A 20419-nucleotide genomic window follows, 5' to 3' on the forward strand; every position below is an offset into this window, starting at 1 on the left:
GCTAAAATACAGCCTTTCTGGCATCTTAATTGAACGTCTCGTGTGCTCAGTGCAGTCTCTCCAATCTATTGTTTGGAACATCATCCAGTAACGTGTGACAACCAAAATTATGGTTCGGCTCCCAGCTCTCCCAGCTCCACCCCCTTGTTCTGCAGGTCATTTGTTGCAACATGTATGAAACTTAAGGGCATTATGCTGAGCAAAATAATCGCTATGGAAAGACTAATACTATATGATATCTCTTATATGTGAAATCTGAAAAAAAAAAAAAAAAGAAAAGTGCTGATCTCATAGAAACAGACTAGAATGGCAGTTGCCAGGACCTGGAGTGGAGAGGGGAAAATGGGGAGATGTAGGTCAAAGGGTATATTCAGTTATAATATGAATAAGTTCTGAGAATCTAACGTGTAGCATGATGACTACGTTAATAATACCATATTGTATACTTGAAATATGCTAAGAGTAAATCTAAAACATTCTCACCACACACAAAAATGAGCTAACTATGTGAGTTCATGGCTGTGTTAATTATCTTGATCTTGATCATCATTCGCAATGTATATAAAATCATCATATTATATATCTTAAATACAATTATATTTATCATTTATTCCTTAATAACAGTGGACAAATATTTTTACATTGTAAAACCATCTGTTAAATATTATCAAAGGCATGTTTAGATGTCATGAAATAATCTTCAGTGAAAAATAAAAATCATTTTACTAATTAAAAAAAAAATGACCCATAGAATAAAGCTAGCATGATCTTAGAACTCATTCTGTGATATCCTTGCCTCAAGGATCATAGTCCTGGATCTGTGTCACCCAGCATATAAAAGGAAATGCTTTCTATATTTTATTCAGGTTATAGTTGCTCACAGTGAGAAGGTGAGTGTAGTATCCATTGCTCTGACATGGCTAAAATGGAAGAAACCTTACGTTGTGTTTTTAAGGAAATCACCTCTATTTCCCATAGTATTTCTTTTTGTTTCACAGGCTCGAGGGTATCTGTCCCATATATATATACATACACACATATTTACTTTTAAAAAGGTGAATGTGGATATATAATATATAAACCAGATGTTATTCTAATGTAAAACATTTGAAAGTCAAAGTTAAGATTTAAACAATCCTGTCCAACATTATGTCAATACATTTTAACATGTACATTTTATATTTCATATATATAAGTATCATATTTTGCATATACTTAAATTTATTTATTTATTTATTTATTTTATTTATTTCTATTAATTATTCAGTGACGAATATTGCTTTCTAGTTACTCACAAATTTAGCCTTTGAATAATTTTGACTTTAGTGAGACATTTTAAAGGTGGTTTTCAGTTTGGACAATTTATATAAATTTTATAAACTGTATATCCCTTATAATTTTCAGGACACAGTACTTTTAACAATGAATTAATTATTCTCTAAAGTTTGATTATTTAAACAAATTTGGAAGACCCCCTCTTTTAAAAACTTAATCCAAATTTACATTGAATCCTAAAGCTGTCACTGTTACTAGATAAATTTTTTGGGGTTGTAGAAAATATATTGGTTTTATTTAAATCCTATTCCATTTTAGGATAATTGAAATAATTCAAAATAATTAATTCTAGTTAGGCAATTGACTTATAGAGTTCTATTTCTGAACATCGCCTTTTTGCAGAATAAAATTATATTTACTCTGTATCTCCTTTAATGACTTTGAATATTAAATGAACTTTAATTTTAAATGTAGCATTCAAAGGAAGATGATAATTATCCTTATTGACTCATAGTCACCTGTAAACCAGTATATTATGAATTTTTCTTTTTAATAAGAAACAAAGTTATATTTCAGAAACATCATCTTATCATTTGGCATTTTCCATGTGAATGAATTTTGGCTATTTGTAAAAGATCTGAATATTATATTTTTAAGCTGAATGGAAGAATCATAAGCACTCTTCTTTTTAAGACAAAATTAATTTTCTTAATTTAATAGTTTCCAAACATCTAATCATTAGCATCTATTTTGCCTTCCAGATGTTACAAAAGATTTGCAGTATCAATGGTACTATTAGAAGATATTTAAAATTGCAAGTATGCCTTTCAAAGCAAAATATCATTATATAATTTTAAACATTTTAATATATAACTATGTTGACTTCTGAAGTGGATTCAATGCGAGTCATAGTTTAAATTTTTACAGATCTAGAACGTTAATAATAAACTGTTTCTAATATTAGTAATATTTAGACATGATGCTAATTTAAGTTTTGAAACACTCTCTGTAAAACTTTAAACTTTAATTACAATATACTTCAAAATATTAGAGATTCAAGGCTACTGAGTCAAAATATCAATATCTTCTTAATATAACTATATTTAAGAGTAGAGCAAATTAATCTAATGCCTGAAGGAGTCACAAGAGAATCTCTTTATTTCTGGTTTTAGGCAGAAAGACAGTTCAGCTATCCTAGAAATGTAATACTTAAAACTGAAACCATACAATACTAGTTACTTTTTATTTATTAATCTTATAGTCTAAAAAGTTTGTACACTTATGTTATTTGGAGAACTGAAGTGATATTTTTATCATTCTGTAATTAGGGTAGATATAATTTTTAACAGCTTAATTAAGATATAATCCATATGCCATACATTTCACCTACTTAATGTATATGATTTAGTGTTTTTTATAAATACAGAGTTGGACAACCATCACCAAGAAAAGAAACTCTGAACACATTACCAGTCTCTCCCCATTTCCACCAATTTCTCCAGTCCTAGGCAAACACTAGTCTAATTTCAGTCTTTATTTGTCTATTCTGAAAATTTTACATATATGAAATCATAATATGTGGACTTTTACCTCTGGTCTCTTTCACATACTATAATTTCAAGATTCATTCATGTTGTAGGATGCTCCTGTATTTATTTTCATTGGCAAATAATACTCCATTGAATGATATACCACATTTTGTTTATCTATTCATCAGTTGATGGACATTTGGATTGTTTCTATTCTTTTACTATTATGAATTATGTTGCTATGAACATTTGTGTACATGTTTTTGTGTGGATGTATGTTTTTTGTTTAGTTTAGTTTAGTTTTGTTTTTTTGTGGTACGCGGGCTTCTCACTGTCACGGCCTCTCCCGTTGCGGAGCACAGGCTCTGGATGCGCAGGCCCAGCGGCCATGGCTCATGGGCCCAGCTGCTCCGGGGCATGTGGGATCTTCCTGGACCGGGACATGAACCCATGTCCCCTACATCAGCAGGCGGACTCTCAGCCACTGCACCACCAGGGAAGCCCTGGATGTATGTTTTAATTTTTGTGAGATATACACCTACCTAGTAGTGAAATTACTGAGTTATATGGTAACTCATATGTTTCAACTTTTGAGGAACAGCTAAAATCCCCAAAGTAGCTACAGCTTTTCTTTTAGTCCAACCAACAATGTATAAGGATTTCAATTTCTCTATATCCTTGTCAACACTTGGTATTATCTGTCTTTTGTATTACAGTTTCCCTAATGGGTGTGAAGTGATATCTTATTGCTGTATTGGTTGTATTTTTCTAATGACTAATGATGTCATTAGAAAATAGCACCTAATCACGTGCTTATATATTATTTGTATATCTTTGGGAAAAATGTTTATTCAGATTTTTTGCCCATTTTTTAATTGCCCTACCTGGCCTTTTATTACTGAGTGGTTAATAATTCTTTATATATTCTGGATCCAAGTCCCTTGTCAGATACATGCTGTGCAAATATTTTCTCCAGTTCTGTCAAATATCTCTTCACTTTCTTGATGGTATCCTTTGAAGCACATGTGTTTTTAATTTTGATGAGGTACAATTTTTTCTGCCTTTTGTCACTTGTGCTTTCAGTGCTATATCTAAGAAGCTTTTCCTAACTCACAGTCACAAAGATTTACTGTTATGTTTTCTATGTTCTATGATGCACTTGGAGTTAATTTTTTGTATAAAGAAGGGATTCAATTTCTTTCTTTTGCATGTGGATATCAGTTGTCCAGGCACCATTTGACAAAGAGAAGATTTTTTTCAGTCATTACTTTCTTCTTTTTTTTTTTTTTCTGCTTTCTCTCATTCCTCTTCTTCTGGTGCTCTCATTATGTATATTTTGCTATTCTTGATGGTATCCCACAGATCTCTAAGACCCTGTTCACTTTTCTTCATATGTTTTTCTCTCATATTATTCTTCATGTTCCATAATATATATATCAATCTATTTTCAAGCTAGTTTATTAATTTATTTACTTATTTTTTTGCGGTACGTGGGCCTCTCACTGTTGTGGCCTCTCCCATTGGGGAGCACAGGCTCTGGACGCACAGGCTCAGCAGCCATGGCTCATGGGCCCAGCCGCTCCACGGCATGTGGGATCTTCCCGGACTGGGGCACGAACCCGTGTCCCCTGTATCAGCAGGCAGACTCTCAACCACTGCACCACCAGGGAAGCCCAAGCTAGTTTATTTTTGATCCTCCCAGCTTAAAACTACTATTGAGATCCTTTAGTGAATTTTTCACTTTGGTTATCGTACTTTTCACCTCCAGAATTTCCATTTGACTCATTTTAATACTTTCTCTTTACAGATATTCTCAATTTGATGAGAACTTGTCATCTAACTCTTTATTTTTTAAGTATGACTTTACTTTAGTTTTCTGAGCTTATTTATAATAGTTGCTTTGAAGTTTTAGTCTGCTAAGTCTGACATTCAGTCCCTCTCAGAAAGCAGTTTCTGTTGCCTGATTTTTCCTCCAGTGTATGGGTTACACTTTTCTATTTCTTTGCATGTATCATATTTTTTTGTTACTGTTATTGAAAGCTGGATATTTTAGATAATATATTGTGGTAATTCTGGATACTGATAGAGCCTCCCTCTCCAGGATTTACTGTTGTTACAGTTAGCTTGACTATTTGTTTAGTGAACTGGCTGAACTATTTCAGTAAAGTTTATTTACCCCATAGTGTGCAGCATCTGATGTCACCCTTCATAGGGCACAGCCTTGACCATGTTCACAATCACCCTGGGAGACAATGGTTTTTGCAGGGTTCTCTTTGATTGTTTCCTTGATCTCTCTTAAATCACTTGCATCCACTTGCATCACAGCTTGTTAGCCTCTACTAATTGCCAGCTAATTTATCTGTTATTTTCCATGGGGCTCTGGGACATGAATTGTTCCACAGTTTGATCCAATTAAATCTTACTCTCTTTGCAAGAATAGTCTTTGAGGCCAGACTTTGAGACTTGTTCCAACCTCAGTAGAATTTTCTTTCCCTACTTCTCTGTTAAAATTCTAGCTGCTCTATGGTTTAGCTTGTCACTCTTATGGAAACCTTAGAGTAATTTTCTCAGAATGTGGTAAGGTAAGGAATAACTTCCTGGAAGAATGAAAATATTTCCCATCTGATATATTCAGATATAGGATTGGCACTATAAATGTACACATATTAGAGTGACAAATTTAAGATTACAGGATTTTATTTCATTGTAAGAATAAACATAGTTAGTGAATTAGATAACCAGTAACATTCAAAATTAGCCCTATTTATATAAAACATAGAGTGGCCTTAGACCTATATTACAAATCTTTTCTTTATACTATTTATTTTTTAATAAATTCTATATAGAGGTTGATATAAATGACTATTATTTTATAATTTTTAGCTCTTTGCTACAGATATATTGCATGTAACTTCACATATATATATGCATACGTATATAATATTCACAGTTGTATAGAATGCTACTTTTAGGTAGGTCAGCCTAAAAATTAAGAAATTGTGGAGAAATAACTGCATTATAATATTCCCATATCTTTTAAGAAGGTTTGATCCCTCTAGGCAGTAATAGAGTTTATGGTACATTAATTTATTGAAAAATTTCTTGGTATAGTTTAGATAAATCAAGAATGTGTGACAGGTAAGTAAAGCAAATGCACTGCTTAGATATAATTTTTATTATAATGATGATGGAAGAGTTGCTTTTGGGGATAAAATATGACACTAGCATAAAGTGTTATAGATGATTACTAGAGAAACTATACAATTATTTTATAAGTTTTTGTAAAATCATTTATTTAGCAATATTAACATTGAATATATTGTGCAATGCCAGCATGCAATTAAATGCAATTCTTGCTTTTAAAAATTTAAAGGCATAATGGTGTATATAGAATCTATAATAATTTCACTGTAGTAAACAAAACATATAGTTAAACATTAAAAACTAAAGCATCTGAAATTCTGCCTTATTACCACACTAATACTTTGCTGTAAATAGAATGAAGCTATAGTTGCTTGTCAGGAATAGTGATGGGTTTTTCAGAATGACATTCCGCCTCAGGTTGATCACTTCTTTTCAAAGATTTGGGTTCTTATCCTATGATTCAGAAAGCTTAGTTGCCAACAAATCCTAAGATAATCAGTTCTTAGCAGACATACTTAAAGAAACCAAATTCACAATAAAAAGTTTTGTAGCTAAAGTCAATTAATTTCTAATGGCAGTTATACCTGCCTCAGGTAAAATGTAATTCTCCAAATTCCCAAAAGGAATTATCCAATACAATTATTTTGGATTAGTTAGGAGGCTTTGGTCTCAAAATCTCCATTCCATACATTAGAAATAAAACTGAAAAACAAAAAAGCAGTGAAATTGCTATATGTATGAATAATTTGATCAGAAAATGGATGGTGACCACATTTGAATTCATTGCATACAAACTTTCAGAACTACCAAAGAAAATCTATTTGTAGTAGTTGACAAAATTTTAAAAATAATAATTATAAGTGGATGTCCATTTTCTAGAATTACATATCTAGACGGGATTAAACTGTTAATTTTGCTGAATTAGCTGTGAGCTTAGTCTTTTTTGTCTTGTCATCTTTAAATTGAAGGGTTGTTTAGGTATATTTTATTTGGTTAGAAGGAATGGACTCACTCAAATATCTTAAATATGGGAACAGGAATTGGTATAAGGATGCACACACTTATAACATTAACAAAATATGTACAATTTGACCCAGGGAAATGATCAATTGTAGAAAGAGTCCAACATCTACCCTGTAATGTTATACCATTAATTTGGCTGTTCTCCCAATGGATTCTTTCTCTTTAGTTATTGTGCAACTTTTAAATTTATTGTAACTCAACTCCAAATATCCACTTACTTATCTATTTTGTGATACTCAGGCTTAAATTCTGTAAACCACATTTATTCTTTGCCACTTAGTTCCTAAGAAGCTGTGTCAGTAGAAGACATTAGAATGAGATAACAAGGCTGGACAAGGAGGAAGAGACTTGCTCCTTCCTTTTTATTTCCTGCTTTCTCCCTGTCTACTTTCTGCTCCTGTTAGTGTCAGCCAATCTATTCTTATTCACCAGGCCTACAGTTCTTTCCTTTAGCAGCAATGAATCCAGTGTGCAGATTTTCCAATACTTGCATAACTAGTTTAATTGCTCCCCCACCAAAGACAACAGTACCCAAGAAGTTGGCATTACCTCCTTAGGGACATGGGTCTCAGATCCATGTGGCCTCTCCTCTAAGCTTCTAACTTTAATAATTACAGCCTCTTCCTTATATTCTTGCAGTCCTACATAGCAGTTACTTCCTACAATTGTAACCTCTGTGAAAACTTAGTATTTTTTTTTTTTTTTAGTTAACTAATCAAAATTTATACCTAGTTAAAATTTTCTTAGATTAACTTCTATTCAAATAACTGGTGTGGTTTCTGTCTCCTGACTAGACCTGGACTAATAAATTTGTTACAGCAAAGAAACCATCAGACATTATTTGGGAATTGTATTGGTCACATTATTGGTCTTTAATGCAGTGACATGTATTTTGGCAATGGAAAACAGAATGCTAGCAACCTCTGACATGCATTATCATCAGTTAAACTCATCATTACATGTCTGCCTTGAAATGCTTACTGAAGAAAGTGTCTCAGCAGACCAGATAGCTACTGCACGTTACACCAGGAGGAAATAGTTTATGTGGCAAAATAATTTTAAGATTTTGTTAATTCGTATCCAAAGAAACAAGTGAAATATGTGTGGAAATATATTCTAAGAATGTTAGATGAATTAGGGTGGGATAAAACACTGAATCAAGTTGAATTTATTGATATGAATGAGCTTACCAGAGATTCTGGATTAATGCATTAACTTGTACACCTGGAAATGGCTGTGATAGTTTACTTAGTTGATTGACTAAAGTTTGAACTTAACTATGATCTGTATTTAAATGAGGTTGAGATGCTAACTCACTGAAACTTCCCTGAAATAATTAAGGGAAAGAAATCCAAATAATTAAAGAGTAAGGAATATTGTTGTGGAGTATTCATATGCAATATACATTTCTATTCTCTCAGTACATACCCTCATAGGACCCAGAGAATTCTCCATTAAGATATCAAGAAATATATTAGTAGGTGAAACATCAGTATCCTTGAAATATGCTGTGTTAGCTATTCTTTGTAGAACAGGTATGATGATAGAGATGATGCAATAGAAACGAACCTTCTATTTTAATAGAGATAACTGAATACCAGAAATATAGATGCTAGGTGGCAGTGCTTAACCTGTTTTCACTGAAAACGACAGCAGGGATAAAGGATAAAGTGGCATTTAGAAAGTTTTGATCCACAGGGATGTTGTTGGTGGTTAATTGATCATGGTATCTCTACCAATGAATATATACTCTGGTTACTATTTACTTGATCTATATAACAACAACAACAAGACTCCAAATCTGGTGGCCAGAAACCTAAATTGATTCACCACAATAATAAATCATTTTTGTTCATCCAGTTTCTAGGACTAAGCTTGTTCATAGACTAAATTTTGTGGATTGAAGGCAAACCTAGATTCCCTTGAGGAAGGACCCAGCAACACTGCTACAAGTATTTACTCAAAGTATATCCTTCTTTCAAGCATACCCCCAAAGAGGATTGCATTTAATAGAGCGATTGCACACTGTGAAAACATAAATATCTAGACCTTTGGGAAATTACTGAATGCTTTCTCTGAATTGTAGCAAATCATGAGAGTACAAAATCCTCTAATTGTTCATGGTCAACCAGCCAAAATAATATTTTATTTAATTCAGATGATAAATAAGATTTTAACCTAAGTTTATATCACATTGAGTCCAATATGTTTGAGGTCTCTTCCTATTTCTTCAGTTCCTCAATATATAATAGTTATAATTGGCAACTGGTGGAAACCCCACATTTGACATCTAACCAATGATATAGAGCTATTATAGTAGGAAAGATGAAGTGGAAGACCCTAGAACTTCCTTATCTTCCAATATAGTAGACTAGAAACAGCATCTCATTCTTGGAGTACTGTAGCTATTAGGGTAAACATCAAAATCTAGAAAGATGTGTGATCATTCCTATAGTAGCACTATTTTACTTGCCTCTTTTAGCTGTGCAGAGGGTGGGTGAATCTTGGAGAATATGAATTATTGTATCTGAGTCAGGCAGAGACTACAGTTGCTTCCACTGTTCCAGGCATAGTTTATTTTATGGAGCAAACTGACACATTTCTGGGCACTTTATATGCAGCTATTGACTTGAATAATGCAGTTTCCTACATATCAATTGGAAAAGGCAATCAAAAACTGTTGCACTTAGCCAGTGGGGCCAACAGTATAGTTTTGGATATTTTGCCTCAGGACTATATCAACTCTTTTGTTCACTGCAATAGCATAGCCCACAAAAGATCTTAATAATTTGGATACTCCATGTCACATCACATCGTTCCACTAATATTATGACTTATTGGACTTTGTGAACAGGAAGTAACAAGAACTTTAGATTCCTTAGAAAGATCTATGTGACACAGATGATGGTATAGAAACCCCAGGAATACTCAGGGGCCTGCTAACTCAAGGAAGTTTCTAAGAATACAAAGACCTGGAACATGTCATGATATTTCCTTCACATTGAAAGGCAAGTTTCAGGAAAAGAACCATCAGAAAAAACCTCAATACTTGATGGGCCTTTTGGGTTTGGGAGCATCATATACCTAAGGTAACCTATAAGTCTGCCAGCTTTTAGTGAGAACCAGAGCAAGAAATGTCTTAGCAGAAATTCTAAGTTGAACTCCCAGTTACTCTTCCACTTTGCCTTATGAATAAAAGATCCAATATTTTTCAAATTGCCTGTGGCAACTAGGAATGTTGTATGAGACACCTAGCAAGACTAATAGAAGAATCACAGTGAAGTTCTGTGGTGTTTTTGAGAAATCCTTGCTCTTCTTTGCAAACAGCTATTTACCCCTTTGAGACACACTTCCTTGCTGGCTAATGAGCCCTAAAAGACACTGAACACTTAACTATGGGAGAAATGACTATTTACCTATGCTTCTTATTACAAAATGATGTTATCTGAGTGACCAATAAGTTTGGGCATTTGCAGCAGCAATCAATCAGCAAGAGGACATATAAAAACTAGAGCTTGAGAAGTTCTGGGAAGCACACATAAATTGAATGAGTATATGGCTCAAACTTCTTTGATGATAATTTCTTTTATAGTGCCTCTTTTTCTCAATTTGTACCTATGGCTCTTTTGGAAATCCCCTATGAACAATTGTCTAAGGAGTAAAACATCCAGGCCTAATTAACCGACCAGCCATTATAGCTTTACTCAGAGGTGGCCATAAAGAAAAGCTGGAAGGAAAATATTCTAGCGTTCAGAACTTCATGTGTAATATTTGGCTGTTTACTTTGTCTAGGCCAAGTGATGGCCAAAAGACCAAGTCGACATTAATTCACAGGTAGATGCTAATGATTTTCCTGGATAGTTAGGAACTCAAAAAGAACAGGATTGAAAAACTGGTGACTGTGAAGCCTGGGTAAGAGATGTATGGATGGATCTGTCAGAGTGGGTACAGAGTCTGAAAATAATTATGTCCTATTTGAATGTTCTCCAAAATTCATCCACCGCAGAAGAGCTTCTTAGGTTGACAAAATGATACATTCTATGGACTTTAGTCAGCCTCTTTTTCAGCCATGAAATTCTTGCTCAATGCATCCATGGTAGCCACAATGGCAGGGATGGAGACTATTTATAGGACTTATCCACATGTATGTCCTTCTCCAATGTTAAACTACCCAGCTACTGCTGAGTTCCTTACCTGGCAACAGCAGAGACCAACAATGAACTCTGGAATGGAACCATTCTCTGGGGTGACCAAACAACCACTTGATGGCAGGTTTATCACATTGGACCACTTACATCAAGGAGGGGACAGAGATTTGTCCTCACTAGAATAGACATGTATTCTGGATATGGATTTGCCTTCTCTGCCCTTAGTGCTTCTGCCAACATCACCATCCAAAGATTTATATTATAGACTATACATCATTATGACATTTTGTACAACACTGATACTGGTCAAGAAACTTATTTCATAGCAAAATAAGAGCAGTAAAGGGCTTTTGCTCATGGAATTCATTGGTCTTAGCAGCAGCTGTCCTAATCCACTGATGGAAAGGCCTGCTAAAGACTCAGAATGCCAACTTAGGGGGAAAATCACAAACATTTGAAAGAGTGGGGTTTTATATTTTAGGGCACAGCATATGTTTTAATCACTGACCAACATATTTGCTCTCTCCTATATCCAGAGTACACAGGCCTGGGAATCAAAGAGAGGAAGTGGGAACGACTCTTGCTACTAAAATAGCTTAAATCACAGAGTTTTTATTTTTCACACTCTCAACTTTGATCTCTGCTCTTTTGGAGGTACCTCCAAGGAAGGAAGGTTTCCACCAAAGGTACAGCCTTGGTTCTATTCAATTGCAACTTGAGAGTTCACCTGGCCCTTTTCTGCTTTCCATGCCACTGAACCAACAGGAAAACCAGGTGGTTACTCTACTCACTGGGGTGACTGACACAGATTACCAAGGGAGAAGTTGGTTACTGCTACAAAATGGGGGCAGGAAAGTTCATATTTGGAACTTAGAGAATGCCTTGGGCCGTCTCATAATACTTTAATGTCTGATAATGTAAGTTAATGGAAAAATACAGCAATGAAAAAAATAAAAACCACTAAGGTTTTAGAGCCTTCAAGAATGAAAGTTAGAAGAACCACCATTAGAAAAGAAAAATGACCAGATTAGCTTAAGACAAAGAAAACAGAAGTTCTGGAAAAAGGAAATTATAAATATCAATTGTGGCCTAAAGCCTATGCTTAAAGACAAAAGAAAAATGGAATAAATAATGTAAGACTGAAGTTATAGATATCAATTATGCCCTCAAGATCAGTTACAGAAGTGAGGAATTCCTTGCTTTATATATTTATATTGGTATTTATATTTATATATTTTATTCCTTGTTTGTTGAACGTATGTGTATGTGCATGTGTATGTGTATAATTTCTTCTCTCTCTTTCTTCCCATCACTATTTTATCCAAACTTTGTAGAAGGTTAAACTTATAACTCAGTATCAGAATTGACCACTCAGGTAAGGGGATTTATAATTCAGGGAACAAAATATGCAGATGTGACTGTAATTGAGTTTGAGGATAAATTAACATAGATCAAAGATAGGTAATGTGACAGTCTCCCAGACTCAGTTACTATAACTGTTTGAATTTTATACCTTTTTATTTCAGCAGAGTGTAAGAATGTCTTCACTTAAATAAAAGATAGTTGCATCTTATTCAGTGAAAACATAAATTGCTTTGTTGTCTTATGGAAGTTAAAATATGTGTAAAAAAAGCATGTGTGAAAGCTGAGTGGCCAAAGGAACAGAATATAATAGTTATTAAGGTTTTCTTTCTCAGATTCAAACCCATCCTCTTATGATTTTCTTTGTGATGCTGGTGCTGGGATTCTGCAAACCATGTATCTGTTTTGCTGGCTCTTTGTTGCCCTCTGTCAATAGGGAGTGTTGGAAGAGTGGAAGGCTAGAGGAGGAAGAAAAGAATTGCTCCTTCTTGGTTGCTTTCTGTCTACTTGTTTCTGTGAGCATTATCCTAGCTACTCTTAACTCAAAAGACACAGTTCCTTTCTATGGGAGATGAATCAAGTTTGCAGTTTTCTCCACATGTGCAGGCTCAGCTTGACCGTGCCCCACTTTGAGACACCAATACCAGAGGCCAGCGCCCCCTTCTTAAAAGTCTGCCCTGGGTATCAGACAATTATGTTTCAGGAACTTCAGTAACGTTGGCCAACACCTCCTCCTCAGAAGCCAGAGTTTCAGCTCTGTGGGGTCTCTTGTCTAAGCTTCTGTCTTAATAATTCAAACCTCTTCCTTTTATTCTCCAGTCTTAGGGGCGGTAGGTGTTTCACTTTAGGGGTGATAAACAACGTTTCTTCCTGCCTTTTAAGTTACCTATGTACAAAATCTCTAAATTTCCTCTATTCAAATATCTGGTATGGTTATGTCTTCTGACTGGACTTTGACTGATACAGTTACCCACTGATAGATTGTTTCCATTTGTACACTGAAATTCCCATAAGAAGAAATTTTTTTTTGGCCTAGAATATCTTTTTCTGCTGGCAGCCCACATTTTGACTGATCTTGGATGAGGGGCCTACACCTGAACAAAACTCATATAAATGAGGGTAATACAGTGAAAATCACCCAGTACAACTCATGACCACCTAAGGCCATATATTTTTTATTTATTTATTTATTTTATTTATTTATTTTTGGCTGCATTGGGTCTTCATTGCTGTGGGCGGGCTTTCTCTAGTTGCAGCAAGTGGGAGCTACTCTTCTTTGTGGTGTGTGGGTTTCTCATTGCGGTGGCTTCTCTTGTTGCAGAGCATGGGCTCTAGGTGCATGGGCTTCAGTAGTTGTGACACACGGGCTCACTAGTTGTGGCTCACGGGCTTTAGAGCACAGATTCAGTAGTTTTGGTGCACAGGCTTAGTTGCTCTGCACTAAGGCCATATTTTTAATGAGGCCTGTAGATGGAACATCTCTCAAGAACTTGGGAGTATATCAGGAACTGTGACTTACAAGTTTAGAATAAGCTATTACATCCTAACTTGCAGGGGAATTTGGGGTAGTAAATGAAATGCATGCAAAAATGCCTGATGTGGTACCTGGCATGTGTTTGGTGTATTATTCTTTAATGATTTTATCTTTTGGTTTGTCACTTACATTTAGGAATAAGTATATATTAACATATATTTATTCCTTAAACTTAAACACATAGTGTGGACAGAATAGAAGAAATATAAGGGTCTCTAAACCATCTGTGTGTACTATTGTGTGTTACCTCTTGGATGGTTATATTTCCTGTGCCCAGCTGATCTAGATGTTGTTTATACTCTTTCTCTGAGAGATTAGATACTGGTGCTTCCAAACTAAATTCCAAATAAACTATTTGTTTACCTGCCATATTTATAAACACTTGTTAATCCTCATGCTCCTGAGTTCCAAATGTGAAACAGGCATGACCTTTTTATAATATTGTGACTGTGTTACGGGGTTTTCAATTTTTAATATTGGGGTCCATTAGCATCTATCTGTGGACCCATCAAAAGCACTGGCATTCACTTTTTTCAATTTAGATAAATTTAAAAAAGAAAGCAACCTTACTAAAACTCTGTGCATACTGTTTCAAGGAATAAGCAGTCTTGACATTTTTTAGAACCTGCTCACTTGTGTGCCAGAGCCATTCTTCTGAATGAACTGTATGCAGTTCATTTCAGATATATTGATTTCACTGATTCTACTGCAGTGAAAAGATGAGGAAATGGGATATCATGGTGTAATTTCTCTGTCAGTGAAGTCTTTAATAATTTCTAGAGGTTCTTCTTTATTGGATTTCAAACTTGGCTTTGCTTATTAGGTTTATACTGTGCTTTTCCTCCTAAGAACACAGAGCTCCATGCAAAGGCTTTGGAAAGAGTAACATTTAATGTAATAAAAGTGAAAAGACACACATAAAAAATAAGAAGGTGCTGTGTAAGCAGGAGGGTTGGGATGAAACAGCAAGAAAACTAGGTAACAGAAAATTTGCAAGTTCTCAGTAAAGGGTGTTTCTGCCAAATCCCTGAAAGATAGTACATGTAATAATTTATGAGTCTACACATAAAGAAAAAAAGGGATAAAGACTCTGTTAAATTTATTGTGCTTTATCCACTATCTTTTTTTTAAATTTTGTAACAAATAAAATAATATTTATTTATGAATAAAACGATGTGGAACAGCTTAACTAACAAGTGTACTGTCTACAACTGTAGACTCTCTAAGGTCTCAAGCTGCTAAATGGAAGAGAGAATTCAGCAGTCTGACCTCTTTCTATTAACTCTCTGATCACTTTCTCTCTTTTTCTTTTTTATTATGTTCTTTCATCCTCAGAAAATCCATTTAAATGTCAAGAACAGATGGGAAAGCAATAAGGCAGTGAGACCAGTTGATGCAATTCCTTTTTAGTAATTATGCTTAAGAAATATAAATTGGGAGCTTGTACCAAAGATTTCAAAATAATTAAATCTATACAAGTGCTGTACAGAAGAAATGTGACTTTCATTTAGTAGATCGTATTCTAAAAATCTTCACTTTCTGACAAACTATGCAAGTTTTGATAGAAGATGATTAACTAATGTGTAAATTTAATATATATCATATCCTCAATAAGGAAAGTTAATTTCTCATTTTATGTAATTACTCTTTCAATTAATTTTCAGAATATTTATGCAGATATAGGAGTTGGATACTAACAATTATTAAATGTTCCTAAATAATAGTTACTGTTCTAGACACTTGATAAAATTTATCTCGTTTACTCTTTACTGAAATCCTATAGATTTGGTATTTCCACTTCTGGAAAGATGGAGTGTAAGTACTTTTATCTTATTCCTCCCACTAGAAAGAACTAAAAGCTCTAGATACTGTATAGAAAACAAACTCTTTAATGTGGAGAGAAGACAGACCAGCTAGGAGCTTTGGGACTCAAGGAATGACACATTGGTGAGAACAAAATTTTTTCATTTTGTCCCATTTTCCCTAGACTTGGTGCTGGAGAAGCTAGCAACCCAGAAATGTCAATAGCCACAGACAAAACAAACAAACAAACAAACAAACCAAAAAAAAAAACAAACAAAATGTGGCTCTCCACAACCAAAGACCAGGAAAAAAGGGCAGTTTAATAAGACAGATATATTTGAGTCAAAAACTGTCTGTTTCAAGCAAACACCACAGAATAATCTGTGGCCCTTTCTCCACCTCAGCAGAAAAGGCTGAGTGGGGAGCCAAGATTAGGGTTACAACAGAAAAGCCTGAGTAAGAAGCTAGAATTTCATCCTGTCTCTCAGTGTGAATGGAGACCAGATGGGGAGATTGTATTCCACCCTTGCCCTGTGAAAATGAGGCATCCCTCCTTAGTGGGATAGCATAAGAAAAGGCCTTATGAAGAGACAAGTTTTCATCACCGGTCAACATTAATGAGCCCTCCCTCTTCCAACAGGACAGTGGAAGTCATGTGGGGAGGAGTAACAAGGCATTCTTGCCTCTTCAGGCCATCTTGGTTCTCCCAGAGGCACATTAGCAGCTGAAAATTTCACCCAATAATGAGGAACCCTCTCCCCAGTCAGTGGAGGCCAATAAGGGAACTTGGAATTCCACAACTACCTGGAAGTAAGGAAGTAATACCTACCCTCCTTCCCCTTCTGGAGTGATGTCAAAAAACTAGTTAACACAAACAAACAAATTACAAAATTAAATAAGATACAGAGTCTCATAATATAATACTCAAAATGTACAGTTTTCAACTGATAATCACTTGTCATACAAGGAACAAAGAAAATTTCAACTTGAATGAAAAAAAGTCAGTCAACAGAAATCAACAAGAGCATGCATGACAGATAGGGTGGAATCATCGGACAAGAATTGGAAAGCCATCATAAAAATATTTCAACTAGCAATTATAAATATGTTTAAAACTAATAAAAAATATATCCTCAAAGAAATAGAAAATACCAGCAAGAAAATAAAAGATATAAAGAAGAACCAAATATAAATTCTATAACTAGACAATGTAGTAACAGCAAAAACAAAGAGCCAACGATAATGGGTTTAACAACAGAATAGAGGGGCCAGAGAAAAGAATCAGTGAACTTGAAGATTAGAACAATAGAAACAATTCCATCTTAACCTTAGACAAAAAACGGGCTTGAATTATAACAAACAGGGCCTCAGGAACTTGTGGAACAAAGAAAAAGACATGACAGTCATGTGATAATAGTTCATAAGAAAGAGAGGGTGAGGCTGAAAAATTTTTCAGAGAAATAGTAGTTGAAAATATCCCAAATTTGGCAAAAGACATAAACCAACAACAGATGAAATTGGCGAAGGGGATTAAAAGGCACAAATGGAAGATTGGGATTGACACATACACACTACTATATATAAAATAGATAACTAATAAGGACCTACTGTATAACACAGGGAACTCTACTCAATAATCTGTAATGGCCTATATGGGAAAAGAATCTAAAGAAGAGTGGATATATGTATATGTATAACAGACTCACTTTGCCATACACCTGAAACTAACACAGCATTGTAAATCAACTATACCTTAATAAAAATTTTAAAAAAATAACAAAGAGATCTCATTAAGAAAAAATAAAGAAAAAAGAAAAGTTATGGGGACGTAATGTACACACAGGAAATATAGTCAATAATTTTATAACAACTTTGTATTGCAATAATGGTAATTGGACCTAATGTGGTGAGTATTTCAAAAAATATAAAAATATTGAATCACTATATTATACACCTGAAACTTATGTAATATTGTATGTCAAGTGTAACTTAATTTAAAACAATTTTTTTAAACGATATGAACCAACAGATTCAAGAAGTTGAGCAAACCCCAAACAGTATAAAACTAAAGAAATCCGTGCCAAGATACATCATAGTCAGAAGTCTGAAAATTAAAGACACAGAAAAAAAAATTGAAAGCAGGAGGTAAAGGAAAATAAGAAACCCAGATCAGAAAAAAGAAATAAAACTGTCCCTCTTTGCAGATGGCATAATGGCTTTTAGAAAATCCCAAGCAATCTACAAAAATAATTCCTAGAACTAATTAGAGGGTACAGAAAGTTTTCAGCATATAAGATAAATATATAAAAAATCAATTATATTTCTATATACTAGCAGTGAATATATAGATATCAAAAATTTAAAATATAATACCATTTACAATCATTCAAAAATAGAGAGAAATACTGAGGTATAGACCCAAAAGAACATGCCTTGAACTCACACATTGAAAACTATAAAATCCTAATAAAATAAATCAAAGAAAGTATAAATAAATGGAGAGACATATTTGTCCATATACTGGAAAACTATATATAGCAAAGATGCCAGTTATACAGGTTTAACACAATTCTTATCAAAATCTTCAGCAAGACTTTTTGTAGATTTGGCAGGATAATTCTAAAAGTTATGTTCCAAGGCAAAGGAATTAGAATAGCTAAAATAATTTTGAAAAAGGAGAATAAAGTGGGAGAAATCACTCTACCCTATATTAAGACTTATGTAAGTCTTATATTTTATGCAAAAATTACCTGAAAAAGATCATAGATTTAAATGTAAAATGGTAAACTATAAAATTTTTAGAAGAAAACATATGAGAACATTCTTGGTCAGAGGCTTTGGTGAGGTGTTCTTAGATATACCTCAAAGGCATGATTCATAAACAGAAAAGTAATAAATTGGGTTTCATCAAAATTAAAACTTTTGCCACGTTAAGAGGATGAAATGAAAAATTCCATATTGATAGGGAATATTTGCAAACCATATACCTGATAAGAGACTCATATGTAGAATATGTAAAGAACTTGCATAACTCAATTGCAACAAAAAATACAGTACAGTTAAAGAATAAACAAGAGACATTTTACTAAAGATGATATACAAATGGCAAATAAGCACATGAGAGGTGTTCAATATCACTAGTCAGTAGGGAAACAAATTGAGACTAAGGAGCTATATACTACTGTGTTGGGGTTCACAAGACAACCCCAGGTTGCTGATTCGCTAGGAGTACTCACAGGACTCAGCATATAGTCATACTTAGAGCTGTGATTTACTACAGTGAAATTGAACAAAGCACAATCAGCAAAGGGAAAATGTGCTCGGGGAGAATCCCAGTGGAAATCGGGTGTAAGTCTACAATGCTCCTTCCCCAGTGTAGCCACACAGGACACACTTCCTCTGGCAATGAGGTGTGACAACACAGGTGAAATGTTATCAGGGAGGTTCAGTAGAGACTCAGTGCCCAGGGTTTTAATTGGGAGCTGGTCATGTTGGCACTCTTTGCCTAATGTATATCAACATTCCAAACTCCCAGAAGGAGAGCAAGTGTTCAATGTAAACCAAATTGTACAAAGTGTTGGTACAAAGGTACTGTGAGCCATCCTTATCAGAGAATAATGGGAACACTTTCTAAATCCAAGCTCCAAAATGCCAGCCAAGAGCCAACCTTACAAGCAGACCTTTATAATGATAGCCATCTTAGGTCTGCTATATTAATTCTGGACAACTACATACCTATTTAGAATAGCTAAAAAATAGTGACAGTGATAAATTCTTTCAAGGATGTGAAGAAACTGTATCTTTCATAAGTTGCTGATGAGAACGTAAAATGGTACATCCATTCTGGGAAAACTGCATACATTTACCATATGACCAGTAATTGTATTTCTGAGTATTTATCCCAGAGATTTAAAAACTTATGGCCACACAAAAATTCACACAATTGTACATAGCAACTATATAACAGCCAAAAGCTGGAAACAACCCAGATGGCCTTTAATCGGTGAATAAACTGTGGTATATATACACAATGAAATACACTCAGGAATAAAAAAGAATGAATTATTGATGCATGCCACAACTTGGACAGATTTCAAAGGCATTATGCTGAGTAATAATCCAGAATCCTAAAAGGCTTCAATCTGTATGATTTGATTAATAAACTATTTTTGAAATGACAAAGTATGGACATGTAGAGCAGATTAGTGGTTGTCAGGAGTTATAGATAGTGGGCAGGGAAATGATGGCTATTACCATAACAAGGTAGGACAAGGAAATCTTTGAGATGATATAAGAGTTCTACACCTAGACTGGTGGTGGTTACACCAATTTACACGTGAGAAAATGACATCTTACTATTAGGTCAATTTCCCATTTTTATTTTGTTTTATAATATGCAAAATGTAACTAATGAAGGGAAATTGGGTGAAGGCTACATGGGATATCTCTGTACTATCTTTGCATTTCTGTACTATTATTATGAATCTGTAATTATTTCAAAATTAAAAGATAAAAAGTTATGGGTTAATAATTACTCTCATTATTTTAGAGATGAGAAAGTCGTCCTGTTTCTGCCTTAAATTTTTAAAGTTCATACTTCA

Source organism: Delphinapterus leucas, chromosome 4 (genome assembly GCF_059928025.1).
Source record: "Delphinapterus leucas isolate spDelLeu-1000000601 "Yukka" chromosome 4, BTC_Dleu_Yukka2, whole genome shotgun sequence".
In the NCBI taxonomy this organism is placed as follows: Eukaryota; Metazoa; Chordata; class Mammalia; order Artiodactyla; family Monodontidae; genus Delphinapterus; species Delphinapterus leucas.